Raw genomic sequence first — 11568 nt, forward strand, 5'->3', positions numbered from 1 at the left:
ACGGAGTCATTCCTATTGGTGATTTAAATGCAGTACGGTATGCCCATAGCGCATTATTGAGTTTTTGTGACCAATCTTTTCTTGATGACGAAACAGTTTTCTCTAAAATCCATTTGAGTTCTCTATTTGAGATCTCCGCCTGACCATTCGACTGAGGATGGTATGGCGTTGACACGCGGTGGCGTACTCCATATTTTTTCATAAGCATATCGAAATTCCGATTTATGAAATGGGTACCGCCATCACTAACAACGTACCTAGGACAACCGAATCTACAAAATATATCGTCAAGAAAAGTAATAACTACTTTAGAATCATTCGTAGGGGCTGCAATTGCTTCAACCCACTTCGAAACATAATCAACGGCTACTAATATGTAAGTTTTACCATTGGAAGGCAGAAAAGGTCCCATGAAATCAATTCCCCACATGTCGAAGATTTCAACTTCCAACACGTTTTTGAGGGGCATCTCATCTTTCCTTCCTAAATTTCCCATTCTTTGGCATTTATCACAACGAGAAATAAATGAACCAACGTCCTTAAACATTGTAGGCCAAAAGAAACCACATTCTAATATTTTAGCTACCGTTTTATTAACTCCATTATGTCCTCCATACGAGCTGGAATGACATTCTGTTATTATAGATTCATATTCATTTTCTCCAACACATCTCCTAATTATCCCGTCACCACATGATTTAAATAGAAAGGGATCTTCCCAATAATATTGTTTAATATCGAAGAAAAATTTCTTCCTCTGTTGGGGAGATAATCCTTCCGGAACGATATCGGTTGCAAGATAATTAGCAAAATCTGCATACCATGGTGACATGATACTTTCTACATGATAGAGATGTTCATCGGGGAAATCATCTCGTATACCGACAGTTTCACCTATAGGACCGTTTTCATCTTCTAGTCTTGATAGATGATCGGCGACAAGGTTTTCTACCCCTTTTTTGTCTTTAATTTCTATATCAAATTCTTGTAACAACAAAACCCATCTAATCAGACGCGGTTTTGCATCTTTCTTAGCAAACAGATAACGTAAAGCTACATGATCTGTATAAATAATAACTTTAGATCCTAATAAGTATGACCTAAACTTATCACATGCAAATACTACGGCTAACATCTCTTTTTCTGTTGTTGTGTAATTTAACTGTGCACCGGACAATGTGTGACTTGCATAATATATAACATGTAATCTTTTATCCTTTCTTTGACCTAAAACACATCCTACAGCTAGGTCACTTGCATCACACATGATTTCAAAAGGTAAATCCCAATCGGGTTTAGCGATTATGGGTGCACTGACTAAAGCTGTTTTCAATGTCTCGAAAGCTTTAATGCAATCTTCATTAAAATCGAAGGTTGAATCCTTCATAAGCAAATTAGTAAGTGGTTTGGAGATTACAGAAAAGTTTTTTATAAATCGTCTGTAAAAACGTGCATGTCCTAGAAATGATCTTACTCCCTTGACAGTTGTTGGTGGGGGTAATTTTTCTATTACTGAAGTTTTTGCTCTATCCACTTCTAATCCCTTTTCAGATATTTTATGACCTAAAACAATTCCTTCGTCGACCATGAAATGACATTTTTCCCAATTTAATACCAAATTCGTTTCTTCGCATCTAGAAAGAACTCTATCTAAGTTTTTTAAACATGCATCAAAAGAATCTCCATAAACTGAAAAATCATCCATAAATACTTCCATGATATCTTCGATGAAATCATTAAAAATTGCAGTCATGCAACGTTGAAAAGTTGCTGGTGCATTACATAGACCAAAAGGCATTCTCCTATATGCAAATGTTCCATAAGGACATGTGAAGGTTGTTTTATCTTGGTCATCCGGGTAAATATATATTTGAAAGAATCCGGAATAGCCATCAAGAAAACAATAAAATGCATGACCGGCTATCCTTTCGATCATTTGATCAATGAAAGGTAAAGGAAAATGATCTTTCCTAGTTGCCTTATTTAGGTTCCTATAATCTATACAAACCCTCCAACCAGTGGTGGTTCGCGTAGGTATTAATTCACCTCCATCATTCCTTACTACAGTTATGCCTCCCTTTTTGGGTACACAATGGATTGGGCTAACCCATTCACTATCCGAAATAGGATAAATGATTCCATTGTCTAAGAGTTTAGTAATCTCATTTTTGACTACTTCTTTCATATTCGGATTTAAACGTCTTTGTCTATCCGCTTTAGGTGGCTTATCTTCTTCTAAGTGAATCCTATGCATTACAATACTAGGATTAATTCCTTTTAAATCTGAAATCTGTCATCCCATACTTCCTATTCTATTTCTAACAACTTCTTTCAATTTTTCTTCTTGATTTTCTGTTAATTTGTTAGAGATGATTATAGGTAGAGTATCACTTCCGCCTAGGAAAGTGTATCTCAGATGGTTTGGTAGTTCTTTAAGTTCTAATTTAGGTGGAACTATTACTGAAGGCGGAACTGGTCCATCTTCTCGAATCAAAGGCTCTGGGTCCTTATCTTCTAATTCTTCGCCCATTACAGGTTCTATTATTTCTTCTCTTTGAACAATGTCATTAACACATTCTTCAATTAAATCAAGCTTCATACAAGCGAAATCCTCCATAGGATATTTCATCGCTTGATTCATATCGAACTCGATCTTATCGTCACCTATTCGTAAAACTACTTTTCCTTCCGACACATCAACTAGAGCACGTCCCGTGTTCATGAATGGTCTACCAAAGATTAGCGGACAATTAGCATCATAAGCAAAATCTAAGATAACAAAATCATTAGGAAAAATAAATTTGTCAACTTTTACCAAAACGTCTTCAATTATACCATATGGTCTTTTAATGGATTGATCCGCTAATTGCAAAACCATATTGGTACGCTTGATGTCTTCTTCTAATCCTAATTTCTCAAAAATAGACAATGGCATCAAGTTTATATTAGCTCCTAAATCACAAAGACAGCTTGGGAATTCCATATTTCCCAAAGTACACGGAATGGTAAAGCATCCGGGATCTTTGAGTTTAGTAGGTAATTTGCTTGATACTATCGAACTACATTCTTCAGAAAGTGAAATGGATGAAATTCCTTCCCAACTAATCTTTTTTTAAATTAAATCTTTCAAGAATTTTCCATAGTTAGGAATTTGCGTAATTGCATCCATGAATGTTAAATTTATATGCAAATTTTTAAGTTTGTCCAAAAATGATAACAGTTGTTTATCATGGTCCTTATTTCGGACCCTGTGTGGAAAAGGTGGCTTTGGTACAAAGGGTTTCGGATTAGAGTCAATTGGTGTATCTTTTTGTTTTAATGTATCTTCTTTGGATTTTGGTGAATCATTTCCAGGTAAAGTTGAATTTCCGGGCATTTTCGGACCTAAGTAGTTTTTCCCCGAACGAAGAGTGATAGCCTTAACATGCTCTTTCGGATTTTCTTCCGTTTGGCTGGGAAGACTTCCCTCTTTACGGGATGGAATTGATTTAGCAAGTTGTCCAATTTGAACCTCCAAATTATGGATGCTAGATGATTGGTTTTTGATAAGCTGATCGAATTTATTTTCGATCCGTTTAAAACCATCGTCTTGATTACTTACCTTTCCATTCATAGCATCTATAAATTTGTCGATTTTTGAAGATAAAGTGCTAATCGTATCTCTTGTTTGATTTTGATAATTATTTACACGATATTGATTAGCATTTGCATTATTATTATTATTACTATCTTTCCAGTTAAAGTTAGGATGATTTCTCCATCCAGGATTATAAGTATTAGAATAAGGATTAGTAGTTTGGTTTTGTCCTTGGACAAAATTTACCTGTTCTATCTCATTCATACCTTCGTAATCAATGTCTGTCTGGATCGGATCATTAGGATCGCACGGTGCCATAAACCTATCAATTTTGTGCGATAAAGCAGAAAATTGGGCTTGTAACATCGCAACTGGATCAAGATTCATTATACCTTTAACCGATGATGTACCTGAGGATGATGGTTTCGTCATTGGTATATGTCCACGCTCTGCGGGCCACATACTTTTGTTGATTGCCATTTCCTCCAAAAGTTCTCTTGCTTGGGCGGACGTCTTCTTCATAAATAACCCTCCAGACATAGCATCTAATGAACCTCTAGTTGTAGGATTTAATCCATTATAGAATGTCTGCATTAAAAGTGCATCTGGCAGTTGGTGGTGTGGGCATAAACGTTGAAGTTCTTTAAAACGTTCCCAAGCCTCATAAAGAGTTTCATTATCATTTTGGGTAAAAGATGTCAATTCTTTGATGACTCTTGCGGTTTTTGCTAAAGGAAAATATTTTGATAAAAACGCTTGGGCTAATTGGTCCCAAGTTTCAAATGTTGCAGCAGGCATAGAAGTTAACCAAATTTTTGCCTTATCCTTCAAAGTGAAAGGAAAGAGGCGAAGTTTGATTGCTTCGGCTGTTACATCAGTGATTTTAAAAGTGTCACAAATTTCTAAGAAATTTGTCAAATGGGCATTAGGGTTTTCGTTAGGTAGTCCGTAAAACGTTACGTTGTTTTGCAACATATTAAGTAAAGCAGGCTTAATTTCAAATTGATTTGCGTTTATACGGGGTCTAACTACACTATTAGTTACACCGGCCATTCCTGGCCTAGCATAATCCATAAGTGTCGGTGGATCGGCCATATTTTCTGGCTGGACTACTTTGGTTTTTAAGGGTGTTTTGTCTTTGTTTTTGTTGTTTTTCTTAAGTGTTCTTTCAATTTCTGGATCAAGAAGGTCTAGTGGTGTGCCCGAACTTCGCGAACTGCGCATGAACTTGAAATCGTTGCACGGCCCAAACTACCTTCAAAACAAAATTGAAAACAAATATGTTATATAAACTGAAAATAAATAAAATGTAAAAGTTGTATAAAAATAATGTGTAAACCTAGATTCGAAAATAAAATACGAAAAATAAAATTTTTGTCAAAAATTTTGGCGTATCCCCGGCAACGGCGCCAAAAACTTGTTGAGCGATTTCCGCAAGTGCACGGTTTCGCTTGTAGTAATAAAAATATCGATCCCACAGAGATACGTTTTTTAACGAAAAAACTTATTTTTGAATCTTTAATTTCGAACTTGTTAGATTTATAAAATGTAAATAAAAGTGAAAATTGGATTAATTGAATTTAGGAAATTTATTTGATTGAATTTGAAAACTTTGAGTACTTGAAAATGCTGGAATAAGATTATATATTTAGAATAAATCGATTGTTAGAAAGATCTTCTGATTTTAAGGATGAATTTTACAAAACAGGAACATTTAGAACTTATTAGAAAAAGGAATGAATTTGTTCATTTGCATTAAGCAAAGAAAACAACTTAAACTTTGTATTATTATGATGATGAAATAAATGACGGAACCTCTAATTAATTGGCTTTGAACTCAACAAAACCCTTTCGGAATAGTTGCCCTTACTCAAATTAACACTCTTTCGAGATGATAATTTGCCTAAGTGTTCAACAAAGTTTCCTTGTAATGATTTTGAATTCAAGTGCATATTAATGAAAACACCAGCCTCACTTATATTAGATTGGTTACCATAAGTGCTGCATAACGATTTGTCGAATAGAACGAACTTTATTAGATGAAATGTAAATTGATACAAGTTTACAGAGAATAAGAAGCATCGAGTTCTTCGAGGGCGTGCAAGTGAAGGGCTTGATCGGTTCCGCTTCCTTGGGTTTCCTAGGAGGTTGTCAGGCTCGGGGGCGAACACTTTACTCAATCTTCTCGCTGTAACTTCGTAATAGGGATTCGGTCGGCCACTACCATGATGCAAACTAAAACTGGAACAATGTCTAAACGCTACTGAGTTGTAATTAAACTATAAACAATATGTGTACCTCATCTTGTTTTGTACAGAATCTAATTTCTAACTCTCGAAATGTTTTTACTTAGAACTTCGACATAAGTTCTACGCTCTGATTTCTATATCTATATTATAGCATTTCATTACCCTTTTTCTCAACATCAACTCTTTATTTATAGATGTTGAAGGGTTGTGTTTGAAGTGATGTATCCGTTGGTTAAGAGTCGTGTCCGTTGTGAAAGGACGTCTTTATCCACTTGAACGAACGCGTTTCTTGGATTCTCAGCATGTGTTAAATGCTCTTTGTAAATTTTCTGCACTTACCGAGGATAGTAATCCGCGGCCGTGAATGACGTAGCACTGAGCTGAGCAACGGACGAAGGGGAGAATTGGTTGTACCGCGCGTGTCGCGACCGCGGGTCTGGGATCCACTGTCGCGGCCCGGCAGGTTTCCTTACTTCTTGCTTTCGTTCGTGTCCTCGACTTGGCGCTTTCGATTTACGTCGTCTTTGACTCCTTTTGAAGGGCTTTTCTTCTGTTTTTGATCATTTTTCGTTCCTATTTGGATTTTACCAAATATTCAAGTACCTTGCAAGAAAGAAAGATATTCGAAAGTAAAAGTAATCTAAACAAATATAAATAACACAAATTCGTAATAAAAATGATGTAAATGTTAATGATATTTTAGGTATATTTTGGGCTTAACATTAAGAGATTACATGGTTTTGAGGAACAGTGTGGTCAGATTGAAAGAAGCTAGAAATTGGGGGAAATGCGACAAACGGAGATTTGGGAGAATATAAGAAACTGAAGCTAGAAGATGAGAAATTTGGAACTACGTGAGCGGCAGAATGAGAGGTGATGTTCCCATCTATTTTGATTAGGGTAAAATTGCTGCACAGTGAAAAATTTTAGGGGGAAAGTTTGGCATATAAGTGGGAGAATAAAGGGGGAAATTTGGGGGGCAAAATTGGATATTTTATTTTATTGTTTATTTTTTTATGGGTTAAGGTGTATAAATACCTTAACATTTGGGTTAGGAGCAATTTTACCCCTAACGTCTAAAATGGTGCAATTTTATCCTTAATGTTTGTAGCGAAGAGCAATTTTACCCCTAACGTTGATAAATTAGATCAATTTCAGACACTATTATAAAATACAGTCATTTTTTTCTTTATTTTGCACCAATTGCATATCAATTTGTTCTAAAAAAAGGATATAATTTTTTTTGTAATTTAATAATAAAATTAGAGATTAATATTTATAAATTCGGTGAATTTTTTAAATTTTTTTGTCTAATTCGTACAAAAGACAGTATATTTTTAATATTTTTTTCTTATTTTTTTCACATCCCAACATATGTTTTTGATAAAATAACGCATGCGTGAAGTGTAGATGACAAGATTCATGATCGAGAAGACAGTTTGATGAATTATTTCTCAAATTGACCCAATTTATCAACATTAGGGGTAAAATTGCTCCTAACCCAAAACGTTAGGGGTATTTTTGCATCTTAACCTTTTTTTATTAGTAATTTATTTATATTTTAAGTGATACTTTAGTAATAAAAATTTAAAAATATATTTTTTTTTATAATTTTCAAATAAATATTTTGTTTGTATGTTGTTGGTATGTTCTCTATACTACCAACGACATGTCATTTCCATCTAATGTTATTAGTATTGCCAACGACATAAGTCGTTGGTAACTTATGTCGTATGTAAGTCGTTTGTATTTTCTGGGTATTTTCTTTTATTGTATTGATTGAATAATTTAGTATGTAAGTAGTAGGTATGTTATAGCTATTATTAACGACATTTGTGTCGTTGGTAAAATGTCGTTGGTATGCTGTTATTTTCTTGTAGTGCTATGTCTATTTATTTGTCTTTATATGCTGGACCTCTTGAGGAAACAGGAGTAGTGCTTCAACTTGCTAACCGATCTATTGTTTATCCCGAAGGTTTGTTGGAAGATGTTCTAGTTCAGGTTAATGGTTTAATTTTTCCAGCTGATTTCTATGTCATAGACATGGAAGATGAAGATCACCCTTCAGATTCATCAGAAATCCTATTAGGTAGACCATTCCTAACAACAGCTCGGACAAAAATTGATGTTCACAAAGGAACACTAACTATGGAGTTTGATGGTAAAATTGTTCAATTTGATGTTTATGACACCATGAAATTTCCTAATGAAGTGCATTCTGTTTGTGGTATAGATGTTGTTGAACCAATAACACAACAAGATTTTGAAGTATGTAGGGAAGACAAGTTGCCGGTAGTGATAGAAGAAAGCTTAGATATGAACAGCAAAATAAAGGAGAAGGGCGTGGAGCTTAGAGAAGATGCGCGGGAAGTTATGCAAGAGATGGCAGCTCTGAAATTGAAACCGAAGAATTCTAATGTTAAGACAATTTCACGCACCACTCAATGCCTTTCACCTTCCATTTTGCAGGCACCAAAACCAGAATGGGAATGTGCAAAAAGTAAACGGCCACCGACTTAAGCCGTTTTATGAGAATATCCCAATTGGAGTCCTCGAAGAAGTGCAATATCTTGACCCAGGAGACTAACACTGGAGCTTGATTACGTCTGGCCATAGACGCTAACTAGAGGCGCTATTGGGAGGCAGCCCAGTTTTGGTCTTGCCCAAGACTAATGTTCACAATTTTGTTTTCATTTGATTTATTTTTATTTTAAATAACTAACTTAACTAACATCATCTTCTCCAAAGGCTTTAATTGTTGAGTTTTGAGTTTCAGGTGTGAAGGAAAAAAAAAGAATGGAGGAATAAAGGCCCAAAAGAATGAGTTATGGAGTTAATGGAAGCCCAAGAATGTTTATCATGAAAATTAGAGATGTGAGGGGTAAAAAAGGAAAAAAAAATCACAATTAAATCCTTCATAACCTATGCTACCCCACCATCCTACTATCTCTCTTCCATTCCCTGCCTTCCCCAATTCCAAATTGGAATTACGAAACCCTCACTCCCTCATATCACCGCCACTCACTCATAACCATCGCCACTTCCTTCCCTCATTTTCTACCTTCACCATTTTCAACTCCCAATCACTCCACCACGGCCATTTCAAATTTCTTTCTTTCACCCTCACAATTCACCCTCCATTCACTTCACCCACCATCCCACTCATTTTTCTTTTTCTTCACTCCCTCAATTTTCCACAAATTGGAACACCACAGCCACTTCCTTTAAATTCCCATTTCAATTTCATCTTTCAATCGCATCCTTCAAGCCACAACCTTCAATTCGCGACATCTTGCAACTTCACAGTAGCGTCAATCGGTTCCACATCCAGCACCAATCTACAATTTGCAGACTCAATCCACCAAGCCAGGTATGTGTCTCTGAAAACCAAGCCTTTTGAAAGTTCACTTTGTGTAAATGATGCTATTTTGGTTTGGTTGAGTTAAATTTGAAATCTAATTTTGATAAATTTGTTAGTGGAACAATTTGGGAGAACTTCTTTGCCATGAATTATCCCATCTTTGATGAGATGATACATGAATTTTATAGAATCTTTGAGTTTCAGTATGATTCGTGAAAATTGGATATAGGTTTTGATTGTTTTCATTTTAGGTTGATAAATCAAGATCATCACTGGTCCATAACCGAGTTTTGCATTGAGATTGGTGTATTTCTGTATTCCTGATTTGTGAAATCTGATGCATATGTGATTTTGATGAACATATATATATTTTTTAAGGATTTTACACTTGAGTCTGCACCCAAGTTCAAGCCATCTAAGACCAAAGCTCGTTATTTTCTCAATCCTGTTGTTTGTTTGATGCATCCTTTCTTGGCCATTAATTACGCAGCTAGAAATAAGGATACGATGACCCAAGTATTTATATTTGGGATATTTGATCACATCTTTGGCTGTGAATCTTTGTGAATGTTGCACAAACTGATAGACACATAGCCTGTACCACACCACCTCTTGATACAGAAGTTTTGAAAAATATGCATTTGTTACGCCGAGGAGGGCAATCTTTGTTTTTTTTGATACAGGAATGTTAAATGAGATCAAGGAAATACGTGCAAATCAAGAGGCTTACTTCGAGTATGTGAACTTTTTTTCAAACCTTCCCATAGAAAGATGAGACAGGAGGTTCCCTCCTCCAAAAAGGGCAGTAAGCACAATTTCTCTTTCACTTTATTTTTCTCCTGTTTGCTGCCCTTCGCCCCTAATTGTGTGATTTCCGCACCGAGACAGTGCGAGGAGAAAGTGGGGAAGGGTTTTTTGATATAGAAGTGTGTTTTGTTTGTTTGTTTTGATTTTGTCTAACTTTCATGGAGATATACTGTTTCATTGCCTCATTTATTGCATGTTCTTTCCAAAATTTCTGTCTATTTTTGTATGCAATAGTGTAGGGTGTCCACCCTTTGTTTTGTCCCTAGAAATAACAATGCTAGCTCTCAGTTTTGCACTCGGTTGAAACTAGGTTGCCAACTTAGTTCTTAAACCCCTAAGTCTTATTTTGAGTAGAGCTGTCGATTTCAAAAGGTCAGGGTTGCACAATTGTCTTGAGCATGCATATGAACCACTTGATTAATTTCCCATTACATGACAGACGTTTTGAATGAAACAACACCAATTTACCCCAATTTTTGGAAAGTTTTTGAGCCTAAATGCAAGAACAAAAACATTACACTTTGTTCTATATTTTTCTGAGTGTTGTCCAATTCTAGTTTGAAATTCTAGAACTTGCCATGTTATGCATTTCGAGACCACATTGATGTATTCGAGTATTAAAAATGATAAGGGCAATAGGTTTTTTTTTCTGTTAGCCATTTCAAAATAAACTTTGCACCCTTAGTCTTGTCCAGGACTAACAAAAAATAACAGTACCAGCCCTTAGTTAGCCACATTTGAGCCTTTCCCCATTCTTGACACACCCCTGTTCAAATCCCTTGGCCAGGGATGTTCTAGCCATCAGAGTCTGTACATTCTCTCGCTTATTTATGTGTTTAGCTGTTGCTTTAAGCAATCTCCGTATTCGAATTAACCACAAGCTCATCAAAGTATGAGGATTTAGCACAAGACTGTTGCTTATATGTGGTTGTGCTTCAAAAGGTGTCTAAATGGACATTAGCTTGGAAAGTAGTAGCTTTCTTATTCTAGTTTGAAATATTATCTTTAGAAAAAAAAGAAAAAAAAAGCCTCAAAGAAAAAAAAAAGAGAAAAAGAAAATATCAGAGGCACAAAAAAAGAGAAAAAAACAGAAGCAAAAAGAAAAAAAAAAAGAAAAAAAAATGTTTCGTTAACTTATTCATTTTAGTATGTCTATAGTTGTTTAAGTTTGTCTTAAGCATTCATTCAATCTGAAGTTTAAGAATTGTGAGTCGTTTGTAAATAATCGTGTCTTGATTCCATTTTGGCCATTTTCAGAGTAAACGTACATTTTTATTACTCTCGATTTCCCTTTCTTCCTTATTTCTTTTCCAAACCTTAACCCCAGCCTACGCTACACCCTGTTTTAAGTCCCTTTGATTTAGTATCTTGAATTCATACTAAGTGGTGGAGATTTGATATATTGGCAAGCTTATGGTAATTTTATTCTAGGTTGCGACATGAGTGATTTCTTGAAATTAATTATAGCCTAAACACTTGAGTGCAATGAGCGATTTCCGTGAGGGTGTTGTTGATTTTAATTCATACCTTATGTACATGGTCAAAAGCTTATTTGCTGAGATTTTTCAAGTGGT

General features: G+C 35.3%; 1 non-coding gene across 1 annotated transcript; it reads left to right on the forward strand.

Annotated features, from left to right (window-relative positions):
- The first annotated feature begins 4187 nt into the window (after window positions 1–4187).
- Window positions 4188–4294, forward strand: LOC136228281 (small nucleolar RNA R71). Its single transcript, XR_010688609.1, has one exon. It is a non-coding gene; the product is annotated as a small nucleolar RNA R71 (small nucleolar RNA).
- The last annotated feature ends 7274 nt before the right edge of the window (window positions 4295–11568 follow it).

This window comes from Euphorbia lathyris, chromosome 4, assembly GCF_963576675.1.
Source record: "Euphorbia lathyris chromosome 4, ddEupLath1.1, whole genome shotgun sequence".
Taxonomy (NCBI): domain Eukaryota; kingdom Viridiplantae; phylum Streptophyta; class Magnoliopsida; order Malpighiales; family Euphorbiaceae; genus Euphorbia; species Euphorbia lathyris.